This window comes from Fringilla coelebs, assembly GCF_963513975.1.
Source record: "Fringilla coelebs genome assembly, chromosome: 14".
In the NCBI taxonomy this organism is placed as follows: domain Eukaryota; kingdom Metazoa; phylum Chordata; class Aves; order Passeriformes; family Fringillidae; genus Fringilla; species Fringilla coelebs.
The window spans coordinates 1,185,885-1,207,166 of record NC_140040.1 but is presented as its reverse complement, the minus strand read 5'-3'; the positions used below and the strand labels follow the sequence as shown (position 1 = coordinate 1,207,166).

The 21,282-nt window shown below is 49.4% G+C and overlaps 1 protein-coding gene across 3 annotated transcripts in view; it reads right to left on the bottom strand.

The window, feature by feature from the left end:
* The window catches only part of ANKRD11 (ankyrin repeat domain containing 11), a 128,732-nt gene that overhangs the window by 96,459 nt on the left and 10,991 nt on the right, over window positions 1-21,282 (bottom strand). For all 3 annotated transcript variants that reach the window (XM_084214997.1, XM_084214998.1, XM_084214999.1), the window contains exon 2: window positions 9,863-9,942. The gene's annotated coding sequence lies outside the window, so the exon portion shown is untranslated. The remainder of the gene's footprint in view (window positions 1-9,862; window positions 9,943-21,282) is intronic.

Below are 21,282 nucleotides of genomic sequence, written 5' to 3'. Positions count from 1 at the left end.
AGGACTTTCTTCATTCCTCAGAGCTACTGTAAATTAAATATTAATACAGAAACTATTTCTGTGAGCAAAGGAAGCTCAGCACGGGGAGGTTTTTTTTTACCTCATGAAAATATTCACTTTAAAGTGACACCTGACCTTAAAGCCACCACATCCTCCAGGGCAGAAGCATCTGTGGCAGCACAGGATTCCTAAATAAGCTGTCCCTGCTCAAAACCATACAATTTGTATGGTAACAGCATAGAATATCACTATATTAGAGGGTAATTTTAATACTTTAATTATTTAATTCAGCATTACAAAGGGGTCAGTCTCAGCCTGGGGCAGTGTCCTGGAGGTATCCAAATTACAGACAGAAGCACCAGAAGACACCAGCAAGAGGTGATCAAACCCAGAGTTCATCACTTCCCTGGCAGCTTTTAGTGTGCAAACCATCAAAGCTGAGCTTCTTTGTTCACATCCTTTTGCTCCAGAGCCCAGGGGCCTTGGGAATGAGACACTGAGGAATTGCCCTGCTTGGGCCAAGAACACATCCCTGGAATTCCATGCTGTTGTTATGCCCAGCTCACTGCTGCAGCTATCCCTTCTGAAGGTCTCATTAATGCTCTGTCTCATCGTGGCCTGGGCTCACACAGACCCAGCTCTGAGCCCAGAGCCATTTCACAAGGATGGAAAAAAGAGCTGAAGCAGCTCTGAAGGTTCCTGCAGGCAGAGAGATGTTCATCCACACCACAGAATGGTCTGGGTTGGGAGAACCTCAAAGCTCATCCAGTGCCACCCTGCCATGGCAGGGGCACCTCCCACCATCCCAGGGGCTCCAGCCCTGTCCAGCCTGGCCTTGGGCACTGCCAGGGATCAGGGACAGCCACAGCTCCTCTGGGAAATCCATCCCAGCCCCTCCCCAGCCTGCCAGGAAACAATTCCTAATTCCCAATCTCCCATCCACCCCTGCCCTCTGGCAGTGGGAGCCATTCCCTGGGTGCTGTCCCTCCATCCCTTGTCCCCAGTCCCTCTCCAGCTCTCCTGGAGCCCCTTTAGGGGCTCTGAGCTCTCCCTGGAGCCTCCTCCTCTCCAGGTGAGCACCCCCAGCTCTGCCAGCCTGGCTCCAGCCCTGGAGCAGATCCAGAGCACCACAGGATGAAATCCTCCCTGGGGTCCCACACTCCCTGCAGAGCAGCAATCAGCCCCAAGGACAGTATCCAGCTACAGGAAATCCAAACTGCACTTCAACTGGAATTGTGGATGACCTTCAAGTAGGGGACACTTAAAAATACATCTGCATGTGCACAGAGAGCTGTGGGTGTTTTAAATGCTTTCCTACCTCAGCAAGCTTGAGGTCAAGGGAATGAGGGAAGTTTCTCTACTTTATATACTCGAGGGTTTGGCTGAATTCATATATTCAGGCTCCCCTTATAGCACTAAATAACCAAACACTGCAAGGAGAAAGAGAGGAGAATTTAGCAAAGGAAGGAGAATTCAGCTGTGTGACACCTTGCCAAAGGCAAAGCCCAGAGGAGCTGCTACCAGTTGGTTTAGACAGAGATTTCCTTCAGACTCTTGTAAAAGCAGCATTAAAAATGAGAAGAAGAAAGGATTCAGGACTGGGCAGCTGCTACATCCAGCTGCAGCCCTGACTGGTGACAGGAAAAGAATACATGATTATTTTTCTTCATTATTTGTTTCCATGTTTTTGTTTTGTCCAATTATTTACTACCTGTTGCTATTTGATTTTGACTCCACATAACTTCCACGCAGCATTAAAACTCTGTAATTATGTTAATGAATATAATTTACCAGACAGTAACAAGTAGATTCTCTACCAGTCTCTAAGGTTACTCAAAATAATCAGAGAATCATGGAACATCCTGAGTGGGAAGGGACCCATAAGGATCATCCAGTCCAGGATACCCCTGGTCACCAGAGCAGAGATCAGAGCTGCCCTTCCACAGGAATTCAAAGACAGGAGAAGGGTTGGTTTATTCCTCTGTTATTACCCTAAACCTCTCCTTAAACCTCTCCAAAGTTACAGCTCCAAAGCAAAGCTCTCCAATGGATTTCTTTCCACTAACTTAAAATAAATTTCCCTGAATGTTTATTTCCTACATTATCTTCAACCCAAACGTGCATTTCTCTTACAAAAGTTAATTCCAATTAACAGAACGCTGAAAGGCTTCCTGCAAAAAACAACTACAGGATATTGGCAAGACTACAAGAATGAGGTAAAAACTACTGAAGACAACAAAATAATTTTCGTCTGACTGTGCAACATAAAAAGAAAGTATATTTCTCATATGACACCAGCAATAAGTTTAGGACTAGCAGAGAATAACCAGAGCTATTCAGCGCTGACCTTTGAATCCTTGTACTGTTCAACAGCTGAAAAATCATAAAAAAGGATCAAAATTATCAAAATCAGAGAACTCCTCCCATCATACCCACTCACATCCATCAAGCTGACCAGCTCCTCTCACTTTTCCAATTCCTTCAAGTATTTGTCACCTCCAAGCTGGAGGCACCACACGCACGTGGCCACATCCAGCTCTCCTGCTGCCCTCCCATCTTTCACCAAGACCTCCAGGAAATTCAGAGTTAAGGTTAAATGTTCAGCAAGGAAACCAAGGACACTGACAGGGAATGAGCTCTGAAAACCACCTGGCTCTGCCCCATGGAGCCTGGGCCTCCCTGCAAGGCACATGACAATTTTTGAACCACAGCTCTTCCTCAAATCCTCTGAGGCCTGAAAGCATTAACATTTTCTAAGGGTACCCAAGGAACTGATGGCTGTATTTTCACATTATTGCACGCTAGGATGAGTCTGGACACACCAATTCCATCAAAATCCAACCTTTCAGATCAGACAAAAAACAACTTCTGCCACTGGTAGGAATGGGAGAACTGGACATGAGCTCAACAGAGCCCTCAGCATTCACTTAGATAACCACCAAAATAAACACCTGGAACACTCAGCTCCAGTGACACAGCAAGGGAGAGTGTAAAATCTCCAACAAACACCAGGCCTCAGGCAGGAGAGCCATGGAATTATGGAGTGGTTTGGATTGGGAGGGACCTTGAAGCTCATCTCCACCCCCTGCCACAGGCAGGGACACCAAGACCAGGCTCCTCTGGTGTCACCACCTGCAATGAAAACACCACCAGACCCTGGGACCTCCTGCCCAAACACTAACAAGGTGATGTGATATCAGTTCCCCTTGGTTTTGCAGTTTAAGCCTAGGAGTGCAGTCTCACTGGGATAACACAGGGCATCTGCAGTGCCCTGTGCCTGTCCCACCATCAGTGCTGGCTTTGGTGCCCCTGTGACTGCCCAGGAGAACCACAGCCACCACCAGGGCCAGCCCACCGGGACTGTTAACTCACTGGGGCAAAAATAAATGAAAAATAGGACTCCATGACCAATTTTACTTGCAAAAGCAAACACAGCATCCATTTACAGTGGCGATTTCCCAAAATAACCCGTACACATGGCTGCTATCCCTGCTCCTCTGCAAGAGGCTCATCCAGAAAGGTGACAAACACATTCGTGGCTGATAAGGGAGCGCCATGCACCCAGCTCCCCAGAAATAGCTGCTGTGCTCCAAAGTAACCTCTAATATCGATAATGACGGGGATTAAAATTTCAAATAAATTTAGATGAAAGATTAAAGTCAGTTCTAACACCGTGGAGCTGCTTGTCTTCCATAATGAAGGAGCCCACAAAAATAACAAGGGAGAAGATTTACACCCAAGCTCCTCAAAAAAAAAAAAAAAAAAAAAAGGAATGAATTACTGATTTTTGCAGCTACTTAGTGGTAGGAACAGATGGTTCCAGGCAATAGTATTGACAACCTCCCAAGCTCCCACCCCCAAAGGTGAGCTGCTAAGTCTGTTCCAAATTCAAGAGTTAAAAATGCCGCAGCTGAGACTGCTCTGGGGGAAGCTGAGGCAGTCCCACAGCCCCAGAGCTGCCCTTTGCCCACTGCTGCCCTGGCCCTCTCCCAAGGGCTGTGCCTGCCCAAGCTCCCGAGGCAGCTCCTGCAGCCATCTGCCCAGCCAGGGATGGAACAGCTCTGAGGGAAAGCAGAGCTCTCAGTGTTTGTCCACCAACCCAAAGCCACTTCTGAGGTCAAAGCCAGGCGTGTCAGCTTCCCAAAACAGCCAGGCACAGGGAGCAGTTCTGGGAATCCCAGCCCCCGGGAGCCTCTGCCATGGTGGGCACAGCCCACGGCCCCTCACTCCCTTCATGTCCTCAAGTTCCTGCAAAACACCCAAAACCTCCCCTCTCCCAGCTCCTGCACGTCTCCAGCAACTGGAAACAATCAGCCTGTCCAGTCACAACCCAAGATCAAAACACTCCCTAAAGCAGGAACTTGCTGAACACAATTCAGCTCTGGATTTCTGGAGAAGTCCAGCAAACTACCATAAAACAGGGATAACACCCAGCAGCAAAAAAGCTGCTGGAACACCTGAGTGAGTCCTCAAGCCAGGGAGGAATCAGGCTGAGCCAGCAAAGCTCAGCCCTTGTTTTCCCATTGTTCCAAAATCAAAGCACTGCCAAGAATTTAGCCCAGGAAACAAACACTGCTAAGGCCTGCTGTCCATCTCCACACTCAGCATGGAACCACAGGATGGGTTGGGATGGAAGGGACCTTAAAGCTCATCCCATCCCAGCCCTGACATGGGCAGGAGCACCTTCCACAAGACTGGGTTGCTGCAGGCTCCATCCACTCTCACTTTGAACACTTCCAGGGATGGGGCAATCCAACATTTCAGACTTATTTTTAGAATTGTTTTCTGGTTTTGCCAGAAGTCCCCTTCCAAGGGCTATCAGTGAGGCAGATCCATCACTTTGGCCTTTGCTTGCAATAACCATTTCCCACTTTTCCAGGCATGTATGACAGAACCAGGACCAGGCTGCACATCCCTGTTTGTGTCAGACACTTGGGTGGCTCAGCCAAATCACCTTCCATACGAGGTTTCCATAAATTCCCACTGGGAACACGTCTGAGCCACAATTCCCACCTCACTCCCACCTCCCAGGGTGTCCAGGAGCTGACCTGCTCCTTGGACAATCTGTCCCACCTGCAGCCCCACTGAAGATGCTCAAGGCACTGATGCATCTCCCTCAGCCATCCCCGTGGCAGGTATGAAGAATTCCCTGCACTCAAAACCACTCCCCTCACTTAAAAAGAACTAAAATAACTAAATCCTAAAGAACTCCAGATTTGAACATCAAAACCTCAGGATCACCACTACCTCCACAAAAGGGGAGGGAACAAGAACACCCCAAACGTCATTCCAGAAGTACAGCAGGAGAGCCTGGTGCTCCCTGTGGGCCTTTGGCCGGCGAGCTCTGGAGGTGGGAACATCTTGCACACCTCCTGCTGCCAAGAGCATCATCTGCACTTAATCACAGCCTGTGGATACTTCTGGAAAACAAGGGATTGCAGCCACACCACGTGTCACACTGCCACTTCACTCCCAGCCAGTGTCACTTCCTCAGGGCGGAGGCCACAACTTTCGAGAGCACGCTTGGGCGCTCTGTGAACACCCATAAATAAATAAAACCCTGCTCACCACCCCACAACCTGCCCTCCAGCACTTTTACTTTCCCAAGAGGTCACACCCAGGAGCACCCTTGCACAACAATGGAAGCAGGAACTGGTCAAGAAACCGACAGATCCCTTCCCCAAAACCTCAGCCTCCCTGTGGCACCGGGGCTGGGGGGCTCAGGAGCCTTCTCTGTGGAATAACAGCCTGGCAGTGCCTGGCAATGATGACCCTGTGCACTGCCTGCTTGTTTTAATGAACTCATTCCTAAATGCAAACAGGATTTTTCAAGTGTACCTTACACATTAGCTGATCTTAATCTACAAAACTCATAACCCAGAAGTGTGCATTTTTCAGTGCACATTACATGAGCTGATACAAATCTACAAAATCCTAACTCAAAAGTATAGTTCTTCTAGAAATGAGGTTTTTCTGATCACAATATAGCCCCCCAGAGAATAAAATTATTCAAAACCAAGTAGATTCAGAGAAAAAGGCCAACCAACCATCTTACTTCCTTTCAAGCAGTTATTGACATGGTTTTCTCTAGTTCTAAACACTAGAGGAAGGAGAAAAAGGGCCGTATTTGGTTGTGGGTTGCTCTCACCAAGAACTCCCATCTGTGCCATGGTGAATAAATGGACCAAAATTACACCCAACGAACAAGTCAAGCAAGACATTTTTCAAAGCAGCCCCTGCTCAGCTCAGGTCTGTTCATTAAGGTGCTGCATTGTGCTCCAGCTTGGCTTATTAGCAGTGGAAAGGTCAGGGAAAGTGAATTAATGGAAGTGCTGCGCTCTCCAACATCTGACATGCAAGAGAGGAGCCTCCCTACCTACACTGCTCCTGAAAGGTACCTTCAAATTGAGGGCATGTAGGTGGCACCTGCCAAAAGTGCCATGTGAATAACGTTGGCAATTTAACAAATTCTAGGAAAATACAGAGAACTGTAAAAGCAGCAATTCAACCACTCAAAGCAAATGCTTGTGCTGAGATTACAGTTGAAAAAGCAGCTTTTTCACGGGGACAGGGGAAAGGATTTAAAGCTCTTTCCTGTAGGTCTCAGCAGGGTTTTGTGTCCAAAAATTCAAGGCTTGTTTGACCCACAAAGAACTCCAGGCTCACAGTTAAGCCACCTCTGCTTAACTTCTGCTGGCAGTGAAGACAGGGTTTTAAAAGTTAAATTTAGACTGTGTCCCTTCAGAACATGGCCACACAAACATTCAGTGCTCCTAAGGGCCGTGCAGACCCACCTCACACACAGGGGGACAGGGCAGGAGCTGGGGTGTTCCCTACCAGCCCCACCTCCCCTTCCCAGCCCGGGCCACAGAGCAGAACAAATCCAAACTGGCTCTGCTGAAACGCTCTGAGCAAGCTTGCACCTGGAGAGCCACTCAGCTGCTTCATGGAGCCTCCAAAATCTCTGTTTTAACAGGAGAAAGAAAGGGCTCCAGCAGAAGTCAGCAAACACACAAGGCACACACCTCTGCTTCTTTAATGCTGCATTGAGCCATGGAATTGTTTGGGTTGGAAGGGACCTCGAAGCTCATCTCATTCCACCCCTGCCACGGCAGGGACACCTTCCACCATCCCAGGGTGCTCCAAGCCCTGTCCAGCCTGGCCTGGGACACTGCCAGGGATCCAGGGACAGCCACAGCTGCTCTGGGCACCTGTGCCACCCTCACAGCCAGGAATTCCTCCCCAAGATCCCACCCATCCCTGCCCTCTGGCAGTGGGAAGCCATTCCCTGCATCCTGTCCCTCCATCCCTTGCCCAAAGTCCCTCTCCAGCTCTCCTGGAGCCCCTCGAGGCAGTGGAAGAAGCTCTGAAGGTCTCTCCAGTGTCTCCTCTCCCCTAGGCTGAACAACCCCAGCTTTCTCAGACTGTTAATCCCCCTTGTTCATGGCTTTCCCTCTCCAGGTTCTGCTTCAAACACACCAGCTTCTCAACCCAAAAGCCAGTACCTCCACAGCCCAGGACCCCATGGAAAGGCTCCACAATGGCCAACACCATAAAGACCCAACGCACACTGCACTGCCATAGGGTTATCCTCCTCATCTGGAAGGGGTAAGAACTGAAACACAGAGGAAAAAAGGCAGCAAGCCCAGAAGAACAGTTCCTGCAGAGAAATCCCTTCCTGGTGGAGCAGTGAGCTCCATTTCCCCCAGAGCAGCAGGACCTGAGAGCCGTTTGTGAACAGTTTCAGAGCATTAACAGAAAAACACCGAGCAGTTAAGTGAAGTCACGTTCCACCTAAACAACGCTGCCATTATTGCAGCATCTGACTTTGTGAGGACAATTCAATGCTGGCAGTGTATTGTAATTGCTTTTCCACTCCAGGCCCCAGCTTTACAATCTGCCCTTCTCGGGAGGTCAGAGCAGGGCTGCAGCTCAGAAAGCAATTCTGCTCCTCATTCATCCCTTTAATCCCACACCTGCATATTCATCAGGAGCTCCCTGAAACACCACGGCCACAGCCACCCCCAGAGCTGCTGCCTGGAGGAAGCCTTGACCCCTCTGCTCCCCCGGGAAGGTGTGGGGGACACGCAGTGGCACCAGCCAGCTGTGACAGGGCTGGGGTGCAGTGGGATCACCCCAGGCCAGGACGAGCCCAGCGTGGTGCAGCCACTCCTGCTGCCAGCAGCAAAACCAGCAGCAAGCACCACTGCCCAGACAAGCTGTGCCTGCCCCAGCCCTGCCAGCGTCCAGGGCTTGGAGGAACCTGGGGTAGGGGAAGGTGTCCCTGCACACGGTGGGGGCTGGAACCAGATGTGCTTTGAGGTCCTTCCAACCCAAACCATTCCGTGACTCTCATGACCTGGCTTGCTTCAAGCAAACCCTTCCAAACAGGGCTGTGCAAACACACCTGAATTCTGGATAAGCCATTGTTATCCTGGTTTGAAAAGGACAGTTTGCATTCAGAAAGTCCAGCACCACTTACTCCAAAACTCAGAAAGAAAAACCTTTGTCCCCAGCTACGAAATAAAACAGGCAGCAAACAGCAACCAGCCTGATTTATAATTGATGTCAGGCCTGAGCTGGGTTTTTCAGGGCCCTGCAGAGCTCCCAGGAAGGAGGGCAGAGCTCCTGCACAGGCCAGGAAAAGGGCTCACACCTGATACACTTTAATTACCTAACACACTGCCAGAGTCACCGATGCCTGCTCTGCTTTGTCTTACTGTGAAAGGCTTCTCCTGCTATTAATATTCACCAGGGGAAGCTGAAATAACATCTTGTCTGCATCTGAATACTTTGAAATTATCATGGCCACACTAAACACAACGGTTTTTAATTTTTTTCCTCAAAATCCAGGACAGAAGACACCTATCAGCCTGCAGAGGCAGGGCTGCACTACACCGAGCAGCTCTCCAGCAGCAGCCTTCCTCGTGCTGACAACCTCATCACAAATCATCCCTCTGAACCCAGAGGTCAGCCAAGGACCCAGGGCCCCCAGGCAGGAGCCACACTCTCTATTATCCACTGGGAGCCTTCTCCATAGGATTTCTGGCCATGCTGGGGGTGACCCTGAGCCCCACACAGCCCCCCTCGACAGGCACTGCCTGGCTGAGCCCACCCAGCTTCTGCTCAGCTCCCACCACACCAAACAAACCCAGCCAGAACAACCCCCCTGCCTCCAGCTCCAGCCACACCACTGGGATTTCCAGGACAGCACCAGCCTCTCCCACCCGCTCGCACAAAACAGAGGCAAAAATCTCTTTTTTTCCCCCTAAATTCCACTCTGCGACAGCCTGTTATTTCTGCATCTGCTAATGCTCCCAAAAAGTTGAATCCTAACATTGCATCCAACTGTAGTCTCAGCAGATTGGGAGGTTTCTCTGCCCAAAATGAAACGTGGGTGCCATCTGTTTCAATTAGGCTAATCACAAGGAGACATAACACTGGGAAACTTAGAGACTTTGGGTTTATTTTCAAGACATTTTGAAAGCAAAGAGAAAGAAAGAGGTATTATTTAATACTCAGCAGTCAGCAGCACCAACAAGCTGCACAGTCTGCTGGGCAAACCTGTGCTGGAACTGCCCAGGCAGGAAAGTTCACTTTCATTTCACTGAGGTCAGAGAAAAACTTGCTATATTCAAAATTATCTAAACTTAAAAAGACATCTCAGGACTGCAGACAACTCCCAAAATATTCTTGGTTAGTACCTTTTATATATGCCATAGAACTTGCAGATTTTGCTTTCAAATTTCAGAAAATAAAGAAAAACATTTTAAAAAGGCAAAACCAAACAGTCCAACAGAGACACAAGCACTTGTGAGGGAATAAACCAGAAATTTTGGACAGAAGCAAAGTCAATATTTACCGATTCCATAGCTGAAAGCTGTTCTTCACAGGACATATATTAAAATCCAACAGAGGTGTGTCCCAAAAACGCAGTGTAATCTGAAAAACACAGGAATTTGTTCATTAGAAAATTAAAACAAGGGAATTTTATTCACAACATGCACACGGGATTTGAGTACATGAAGGTTACCAAGTACAAACCATTGCCTAATCCACAAATAAACTTCCTGAGAACAAGACTGCACAAACAGAGGAATAAAGGAAAGAGTGGAAGCTCGGCCAAGCATCCAACTTCTTCCATAACTTTCTGATAATAGCTTTTTTTAAAAATCACCTGCTTCAAGGTTCCTGGAACCATCTGGGTGGGCTTAGAGGCATTTTCTTTACAAATAAGGGCGTGTCACCCCCCCAACCTCGGAGCAGCTCAGGAGCCCAGAGGCAGGCAGGGCCAGAAGGAGCTCCTGTGCCAGGAATTCACCTTCCCAAACATCCCCATGGGATTATCCATGGCACAAGCACTCTCCTTTCAAGCACACCTTTGCTCTGAATAGCAGTGGATCTCTTAAAAAGCTCTGATTTTTTTTTTTTTTTTTTTTTTTTGACCAGCTCTTGCTGTACTTTCAAGGATGTTTTTCCAGCTCCAAATTCCCAAAGTGAAATTTCTGGTGCAGGGCAGGAACCAGCAGGAGCTCTCAGCACCCAAGGCGAAGGGGAATTGCATTCATTAACGAGCACACATGAAAGGCCTGGCAGGTTCCTAGCCCAAAACCTGCACTCCTCACTGTTGCCAAGCTGGAGGAGCTTGGTGGGATGGTGAGGGAGCCTTAGGGATGGAAATGAGCCCCCTGAGGAGCACTGGGCCTTCCCCAGTCCCACTGATGTTATTCTGGTCTGCTTAAACAGGTGAAAGGCTGAACTGCCAGCTCCACGTCCTGCGCATGCCAAATCCCCCAAACCCCCCATTCCGTCCAATCTCTGAGCACTGAGGGGCACAGTGACCAAGCCCTGCTCCAGTTACAGTGAGAAAATCTGAATTTCTCACCTTGCAGAACTCATGACAGTTTTATGCTTTACCACCGCTCGCCACCTTACAAACAACTCCTCTGATGCACTGGATTTGGACAGCTGCTTTCCAAGGGGATGGTTCCTCCCAAGAACCATCCAGGAGAGACTCTGAGGCCAGCTGGGACTGACACACAGTGGAGGAGATCAGGAACCCTGGGAGAGCCTTGTTTGTTTTGGGAAACTTTCACTCCCCAATGAAAAGCCAAAGGGAAGACATCCAGATGAGCAACGCAGCTGCATCCAGGGCAGAGCTGCTTCCAGCTGGGCTGAGGGAACTCTTGGGAACCTCAGTGGAAAAAACAGGCCAAAATAAACCCCAAAACCCAGAGGAAGATGTGAAATCCCAGGGTCCTGACTCAAAGAAAGGAATCCTACCGCAGGTAAACTTCTCCAGATGAGCAAAATGGAAGTTTTCTAGCATTTTCCTTTGGGAAGAGTAAAGGAGATGCAGACACATGGCAACCTCGTGGACTCTTCCAAGGCCAAGGAGCCCTGGGGCACTGAGGGATCCCTGATGGGAATGCAGCCCTGTGGAGCACATGGCAGTGCTTGCACAGCACCTTTCCAGCAGGATTCCCCTGCTCCTTTATCCTCTTCTCCATAGTAACAGCCACATCACTAATTAGCATTTCAACTGCAATAAGAGATGAAGTGGGGGGAAAACAGCTGAACTTCCAACTGCACTGTCTGGAACTGCAGAGTGCTGCTTGCTGACAGCAGTGACTGCCAGGGAACCATGGACTGGTGTGAGCTGGAAGGACCCCAAGGCTCATCCCATTCCATCCCCTCTCATGGGCAGGGACACCTTCCACTGGCCCAGGCTGCTCCAACCTGGCCTTGGCCACTTCCAGGGATGGGGCAGCCGCAGCTTCTCTGGGCAACAACTGTGATCAAAACTACCAAAAAGTCTACAGAGATCAGTCCCAGGACACTGACAGACCATTTTCAAGGTCTATTTACAGCTGCTTGCTGGCCCACATACAGCAGATTTATTCATTCCTTGGCTCACACATAAACATACATAAAGCATCATAACGCTGAAACAGCGACCACACGTGAGCCAAGTAATTTTCACAAGGAACATGGCACCATTTTATAATGAAATTGTTATCAAATCACTTAGGAATGCAGCAAATCCTCCAGTGGGAGATGCCCAGCACAGCCTCTCTGGCTGTACGTGGCCAGGTCACTCACACAACGTTCCTGCTGCACGGAATCCAGCACTGCAATTTAAACCCAACTCCACTTCCAAAAGCCACATTATAATTAATAAACACATCCAGCCATCCCCACTTTCTTAGCTCTAGCTGATGAAAATGTCTCACTTCACAAAGTATCATCGCTGCCCTTGTCCCTCCTGGGAACCTGCAGGGCTGACCAGGGACGAGGCTCCGGCCCTGCAGAGCTCATGGTCCCTGCACAGGAGCCACCTGCAGTGCACACACTGCTCAGCCCGGGCCTTGACATGGCCAGGCAAACACCAAACTGCCAAGGGCTCAAGGTGGCCAGATTCTGGTTTAAAACAGGCTCAGTCTTGCAGGACTCGGGATGCTTTCTTTTCTGTTAACACAAAGCAACTTGCAAACTCTGGGCAAGCAGACAGTTCCACCAAAATAAATATAGAAATGTTTAAACTTCTACGTCTTCCTACCAACTCATGAACTTAACACTGACCACAGAGTCCCTCAGCACCTCCCCAAATCAGTGATTCCTGCTGCACCCACACACAGATCAGGACTTCACATTCAGAGCACAGCATGCAACTTCTGCCAGCATTCCATCGAAAACACTGGGAATTACATAATCCAAACCTCCTTCATAAAAGGGTATCTTGTAACTTCACAGAAATTAGTATGTGAAGATGGAAAATGCTTTACAATCGCAAGCTGTGACCTGAAAAACACTGACATTAGCGACAGACTCCTCACACCAGAGCAGCTGGGATGTGGCAGCAACGCCAAGCGGTCCCAGCAGCGAGGTGGGAATTGGCTTCCTTGAAGGAACAAACCAGTTCTCTGATTTATTCAGAGTCCCCTACGAGGCTCCCCAGAAAAAATGTGTTTGAGATTCCATGCTTTCATACACCTCACTGTTTCTAAATTTGATCAGTAATGCAGAAAGGTTCTGCTTAAATCAGGGAGCAGGAAAGAAGCCACTGCTGCTGTCTCATCCCAGGAAATCCAGAGGCCAGCATCCCCACAACTGCGTGCCTCACCACCAGTGTTTCCTGGAGGGAAGGAGTTGTATTGGGACCCCAAGTCAGACTTGCATCAATTCAGATTTTACAGAGACCCAGAACCAAGCAGCATAAGAGGATATCAGAGATTTAGATTCTGGTTTAGACCAACTTTTGAATGGATGAAATCTCTGGGGAATGAGAGAACCTTTTTCCACAGCACTCATCTGCTTCCCTCAAAATAATTCCAGAAGAGACAGAATGAGGCATCTCTCTGAGGGCTCCATTGCAAAGACACCCAGGGGAGCACCCCAGACCCACGGAGCTCCTGCTCTCAGACAAGCCCCATTACCTCCCATGCAGAACCAAGGGGGAACAAGTACAGCAAATTTGGAGGGAGAGCAAATTTGGAAGTGTTTTCCAATGCACTCCACAGGCACAGCCTGACAGAGCACAGCCAGAGCTTTCACCTGCTGAAATGGGGAAAATGCTTAAATCCCACTGTAATTCTAGAACCTAAGAAAATTGAGACTGGGTGTTGTCATCCTATTGCAGGGGTTCCACACTTGCCTCCTTATCACAAAAGCTCCATACCTCCTTGGTGATTCTTGTGGGCAGCTCTCAGAGCACTGACTCTTCTCCCCAAGCAGCAACTGACTCCAGTTCCCCTCTCCCCACCACCCCACTCTTTTATAGCACTCTTCTTCTCATTGCTTACAGCTGTGGTCTGTCAAAGTCAGGCCTGTTCCTAATCTTTGATAATTGGCCCAGCTGCAACTCCTTAGGGGTAAGATTACTTTCTACACTATCCCCCTACAACTGGGGACTGGGGAAAGAACCCATAAGCAGCAGCACTACAAACCCCACAGATATCTCCCATAAATACCCATGGGTTCCTCCTGCTGGAGTTTGGGGAAGAAAATGTGCCACCTATAGAGAAACAGCGCAGAAATCCCTGTCTCTGGAGCTCTGCCTGCCCCAGGGACAGCCAGAACAGCCATGCCCAGCACAGCAGGAAAGCCCTCCTGGTCCCTCAAGGGATGGACACTGCATACAGCCCACCAGATTTGTGGCAATTTCCCTCAGGAGCCTGGAAAAGCACCCTCAGACCACTCCCTGCAGCTCAGGACTCTCTAGAAAAGGTGTATGCTCTGTAGATCTGAAGGGGGATAAAGAGTTGTTTCCAAGAAATCCACATAAATTTGAGATAAATGCCGCTGCAGCCTATCAGGGGCTGCCAGCACAGCCACCTCCAGGCACACACAGAGCAAACCCTCACGTCCCCACCCTTCTCAGAGAGATTCCAGCACTGGGGCGAGCTCCAGGACCTGCCTTTCACTACAATTTATGAATATTCCCACAGCAGTCACAACCCAACTATGCTCAAACAGCAGCAGCTACCCAAGTGAAAAGCCAAAGCACTCAGAGAATTCCAATAGTACTAAAAAAAAAAAAAAAACAAAAAAAAAAAAAACCAAAAAAAACACCTTTCAGCATGTTTGATTGTGACAAAATTGTATCACCAAGTAAAATTTAATTAGATGGCTTTCAGAATGAAAGTAGGTGATACATTCTTGAAGCTCCTTTATTTTGCCCTGCAGATAAGATGTATGCTGACATTTACAGTTTTTAAAGTTTGTGTTTTCTGTGCCACTTGATAAAAAATACAAAATAGGCTGATACTGTACTCAAAAACACAGACACCTGTGTGGGCTGAAGAGCCCAAGGTTTAATTTGTGCCACTGCAATAAGCACAAAGGGCAGGAAAGATGTGATTCCTGGGAAAACAAATTGTCCTTTAAGAGTTTTAACTGAAAGTGTGCATGGACAGCGCAGTCCCTAGGAATGGGGGTGACAGCAGCCTAAATTCAGGAATGACCAAGCTCCCTGGAGATCTGCAGTGGATTAGGGGAGGTCAGAATCTGTGATGACATTACAGACTGGTTTCAGTTGGAAGAGACCTCAAATTTTGTCTTGTTCCTGCCCCACCCTGTCCCAGGCTGCTCCAAGCCCCTTCCAGCCTGGCCTTGGACACTGCCAGGAATGGGGATTGAGCTCCAAGATGCTGAACTTCACCCACCCACTGAAGGCAAGAAGGGTGGATGCTTTCTAGAATTAAAGCAATGATTTAAGGTGAGCTCACAGCTGCTGTCACAGCTCAGGCCCCTCCTCCTTTCCACTGCTCCTAAACACAGGTGAGGTGGGACAAACACATCCCTGCCCTCCCCAGGGAATCCCTCCCTGTGCCCTCAGCGCCTCCTCCTAAGGGAAGCAGGAGGGTGAACGGGCCACCACGAGCTCCACTTCATTTCAAAATGAATCTGCATTTCTTACTCTGTGCCCAGTTTGAGCACATGGAGAAAATGCTGGTTTTCAAGAGAAAAGAGTGACAGACAGACACATTTGTCACCTCTGCAGTCCCAGACATTTGCATCCGTGTAATTCCACGGCAAATTGGATACAGGTTACTATTAATATCTGAACTATTTCCTTTCCTTTCTGAATGCTGATTGGTGAAAAAGATGCAAGCATCCCATTTTAAAGCACACTAATTAGCCAAGGAGGAGCCAAGGAAGTCACTGTTCAGCCTTCAGGAACAGACAGGCTCCCTCACAGAGGGAAAAACACTGCAAACATCCATGGAGTGGCTTCTGGTTGGATTCTGAGCTGGCTGAAGATCACCTCCCCAGCCAAGAAAACTCTCTGTGGTGACAGGAATGTTACTACCAGACTACAGGTTTTTTAGGAATGTGCAGGTGGCAGCCCCACACCCAGGTGTGTAGGATCAGACACCGTTACCTGGCTGGACAATCCAGGAGGTCCCCAGAAAGCAACATGAAAAATGTAATTGTAGAATGTGCTCGAGTCTACAATTCCTGAGTTACAACCACCTCAAATTACACAGCAAAGAAAGAGCTGAAAGGAAGCACCTCCCTGATTTCCACACAGCATCCCTCCCCTATTGTCTGGGGCCTGGCAAGTTAAGGTCAGAATAAAAAGATTCCTTAAAAATCCCACATACATTGAAAGCACCTACAGCTTCCACTGATCTTTTTTCCTTTCTATTCTAAGCCCTGAACAGGTTTAAGTAGCAGTTGTCATCATTAAAGAAGCTGCTCCCCTCCCACTTTCCATCCTCCTGAGACAGGAGCACCCTGGCAGCACCAGGCACAGGTAAGGAGCAGCTGCCTCGCTCAGGGAACAGAAATCCAGGCTGGAAAAGGGTGTGAGGAGGGCACAGGCCACCCCAGCCACAGGGATCAGAGAGCACTGCTGAATAATGAAATGAGGAAATGCAGGAATAAGTAATAATGCTAAAATAAGGAAGTCAAATGTCTGTCTGTCTGTCCCCACCGAGGTACCCCAGCTGCTCAGAGGGCATTGAGGGATGCAGGGCCTGCGCCTGCTCAGCTGCTGGTGCCCAGCTTCTCTCCTGGGCACTCCAGAGCTGGTCCATGACCCAGCTGAACCTGCCGGTCCAGCAGGAGCCTCCTGATGCTCCCCTGGCCACCGCTCCCTGCTCGGAGGGGCCGGGGTGGGGGAGCCTCGGCCCTGCACCCCAGGAAGGGCACAGCCCTCCCCTCCAACACAGCCCATCCAAACAAACAGCACAGAGGGAGGCAAGGAAAACGCTCAGAGGACAAAAGGACGGAGTCAGGATTAAACCCAGGCCCTTGATCCCCGGCCAAATGGCCGACCCATAAACCCACGCAACTTCCAGAGCCAATTTAAAATCCTGAGTGTGGTACACTTTAGGTTATAAAATCATATTTAGACACACATTTTGAAGCGTTCTTTGCTCTGCTGGTGGCTAAAAACAATTCCTTTGTCATCAAATCTTGCTTCAGCAAGCTGACGTGACGTTTTTAACTCAGGAAATAAGATAATTATGGTTCAAGGTAAACAACTACAACTGTGCATCATAAACAGTTTCTAATTTTAAGCCTGAGTCCCTCTAATGCCATCCATATTTTAAAGACAGTTTCCTTACAAATGGTTTAGGCTGTCTGAGCAGCTTGTGACTGAGCCTGTGCTAATGAGCAGCAGCAAGGGAAAACAGAGGCTGGTGGAGCAGGTGAGCTCCTGTGTCAACATCAAGGGATGGTTTGGGTTGGAAGGGACCTCAAAGCCCACCCAGTGCCACCCCTGCCACGGCAGGGACACCTGCCACTATCCCAGGCTGTACCAAGCCCTGTCCAGCCTGGCCTTGGGAACTGCCAGGGATCCAGGGCAGCCTGTGCCAGGGCCTCACCACCCTCTCAGCCAAAAACTTACTCCTGATCCAATCTAAATCTTTCCTTCTTTCAGTCTGAAGCCGGTTCTCCTTGTTCTGCCACTCCAGGCCCTTGTCCAAACTCCCTCTCCAGCTCTCCCGGAGCCCCTTCATCACTGGAAGGGGTTCTGAGGTCTGCCCAGAACCTTCTCCAGGCTGAACAAGCCCAGCCCTCCCAGCCTGTCAAGGTAAGCCAAACATCAAAGGAGGAAAATACACTCAGAATCTTAAATAGCTGGAGAGGCAAAGGCTCCTCCTGGAGCAGGGAGGAAACAAAGCTGCTGCTCGTGCTTACGCAACCCCAGCCGCAGCCAGCCCGGGTCCCGGACCTCAAACGCCCCATGGCACCAACAGCAGCAGCTCAGCTGGAACTGCTGGAGAGAATCAGCACTGAGCTGCTCAACACCAGGCAGCAAAGGCAGCTCCAGCCCCTGGTGCTGCTGCTGCCCTAAAGCGTTCCCAAAGTCAGCTGGGGACAAAGGCTGGCAGGAGAGGGCAGGATCCCGCAGCCAGGAGCACACGGAGCGAGCGTGGCTGAGCTGCAGGAGGTGTGGAGGGCAGGAGCTGCGCCTGCCTTGGGGATGAATCACTGCAGTAACTCCAGGAGAGCCCCGAGGTGTCGGCCTGGCAGGCTCCCCTTCCTCCTCACCCCAGGAAAAGGTGCTCAGGGACAGCCAGAGGAGCCCAGCTGCACGGGGGAAGGGGGCAGCTCCCCAGAGACAGAGCATTCTCACAGAGCTGGGCTGGAAGGGGCAGGAGTGGTCAGAAGAACCCCAAGAGCAGCGGTGGGAACGCTCCTGAACAGCACAGAGGGATCAGCCAGGGCAGCCTGGGAGAGCTCGCTCCTCCAAAACTTCTCCTCACTAAACAATTCCAAAGCACCCCACCCCACTGCTGCTATTGTTGTCAGAGAGGGAATTCCAACCAGAACAATGATTTCCACGCCATTTTTCCGTTGGAAGAAGAAAACTGGTAGCGCTGCACAGCAAAAATAAAATTTCCACAGCAGTTCATCCAGTACCACAAGTCTCCTTCCTAAAGGAGCAGATTAACGTGCCTGCAGTCTGCTGTGCAGCAGGGATGTATTTTTAGCTCCGAGGATCCGAAGGCAGCGATGTGGTGGAAGCCTCCCAGGCTGGAGATAGCCATGGGAGGTTCATCTCTCTGCACCCTGGAGAGGGCAGCTCATTAAAAGGCTGCTCAGAGCAGAAGGAAACAATTCACCCATTCCCTGAAGAAATCCCTCTTCCCACGACTGCACACGAGGCAGCTCCTCTAACCTCCCCACCTCATCCCCACTTGCACCATTTTTGGGGAATAGCAATGCATTAGAAGTGCTTTTTACCCCCAGATCTCTGGCACAATTAATGGAGATAAATTTAAAGCCATGCTCATGCTACAACATGGGGTGAGGGGCTCAAAGCCAACCTGAGTGTCCAGGAGACTGAAAGGAACAACAATTTGGCTTTATGCTTTACCTGCAGCTGACCCTTTTCTGTGAGTGCTGGTAAAGCAGCATTAGCTGCTGTCCAAACCCAAGTGAGTGAACCTGAAAAATATCATGGACTGGTTTGGGCTGGAAGGGACCCTAAGGCTCATCCAGTGCCACCCCCTGCCCGGGCAGGGACACCTTCCACTGTCCCAGGTGGCTCCAAGCCCTGTCCAGCCTGGCCTGGGACACTTCCAGGGATCCAGGGGCCTCCCCAGCATCACAGGGAAGGATTTCTCCCTGATATCCCATCCAACCCTTTCCTCTGGCAGGAGGAAGCCATTCCCCTTGTCCTGGCACTCCAGTTCCTGATGAAGAATATCCTCAAAGTGAAGCTACCAAGGCAGCCAAAGCCTCTCTGCTCTCCTGGCTGCCATGAGCCAATGCTTAACCCAATTATCAGGGGCAGGAGTCCATTCCCAAGCCACCAAAGGTGACTTAGTCACATTAGCTTCTACCTACAACAGTGCCATTCATCACCAACCCTTCAGGGACACACCTCTGGGAAAAACACCTGGCAGGTGTGCAGGGATCACTGCCTCAGATCCAGGAGTCCAAAAAATGGAATAAAACACAAGCAAAACTTTGAATTAGAGAGTAATCAATAATTAGAGAGTTTATTATTTCACACATTTCCAGGTATTCTGGCTGTCCCATCCGAGAGCTCAGAGATGGCAGTGCCTGGATGCAGACTGCCCCACCTACCCACCTGCAGAGGGGCATCTGGGAACCCCAAATGTGCCACTGGGGAACACAAATGCTCAGCTCTGAGTATTGACAGGACAACAGGCAGAAAGGGAGAGGAAAAATAAAAATAAAGGAAAAATGCAGAAAGTCTACTCACAAGGCCCCAAAGTCCTGAGTAAAGCCAAGCTATTTTTCAGACTTGTATTAAAATTAGATTTGCCTTAGACTGTGAATCCTATTCACCCCTGGTGAGCAGCAAAAGAGCACCAACATCAGCCAGTGAAAGACACAAATGCAGAGGGAACCAGAGGTAGCCTGTACTACCAAGGTACTCCACATCCCCAGCAGCCGCTGGACTGAGCTCACACACCTCAAAAACCAGCTCGTTTGTAACACTCCCAGCATCCACCAAAGGCAAAGCTACTAAAATCTGGTGTGTAGGAAAATCAAGCTTTGCTTCAGCCCTGCCTCCCCCCTGAGCCCTTCCTCCTCCCAAGGCCTGAAATAGGATGTTACACTACTTGTTTATACACCATTACAGAAAAACATGCTGGGTTTCTTCATCCTGCATTACAGAACAAAGTGTTACCCAATTCCTCCTGTAAAGCACCAAGAAAGAACCGAGCCCATCTGCATGGGGAAGCAGCCACGTGCTGCAGGAACCCAGCCACGGGTGTCTGACCACAGCCAGCAGCCAAGGAAGGGCCAAGCCAGCTTCCCTTCAAAACCCACCCCAAAATCCACTTGGAGGGTCTGATTCAGGGGACAAATGAAATTCATGTCTTTAAGTTGCCATTTGAGGTTTCTGCCACCAAAGTACCCAGAGCAAAGAATGCTGGGTGGTTGATTTCCTCTCCTGGAGCTCATCTCCATTAACCAAAAATGAATCATTTGTTAATTCAGTCTGAACCCATGCCACCACGATTCTTATCTCAGGAGTTAGAAGGCAGCTCCTTCCAAGGATCCAACAAAGGCAGAGATCAGCATCCCAGAACAGGAACCTGAGCACTGATAATCCTGGAGATCACAGAGCAGTTTAGTTTGGAAAAGCCTCTGAGACCAAGCCCAGCACTGCCAGCAGCACCACTAAACCATGTGTCACATCTACGTGGTTTTTAACACCTCCAGAGCCAGAGGGTCCCCCAGCCTCTTCTCCTCCAGGCTGAGCCCCCTGAGCCCCTCCTGGAGCTCCAGACCCTGCCCCACATCCCTTCCCTTCCCTGGACACGCTGTGTGGGCTCAGCTCAGAACAGCAGCCGTGCTGTGGAGAAGGCAGACAAAATAAGAGGTGCAAAACAGACCCAAAATGCACAGGTAACAAATTTAATACCATCCATCTTTGTCCCCTTTCTCCCTGCTGGCAGCCAAAAGGAAACACAAAAGCACAGACGCATTATTATGAAAAGCAAGTCAACTTCTTGCACAGGGATAGGGATAACAAATGTTGCACTGCTCTGTTTCAAGCGCTTCAGATCTTAAACTGAACCCAGAAAAGAACATTACCAGTTAAGCTATTACAGCAAATGAAATGAAAATTGAAAATCAAGTCTAACCGACATTAAATTTAAATAAATATATCTCAATTCCAGGATCATAATACATAGTTCTTATGACAAAAAAACTTCTGGAGAAGGGAAAAACACCCTTGGTAGCTCTGAATATTAAGCTACAGTACCACAGGCATCTCACAGTTTATCTAAATAAAGTGTCTCCTGCAAAGAGCCCTGGTTCCTCCAGTGCAGGCTGCAG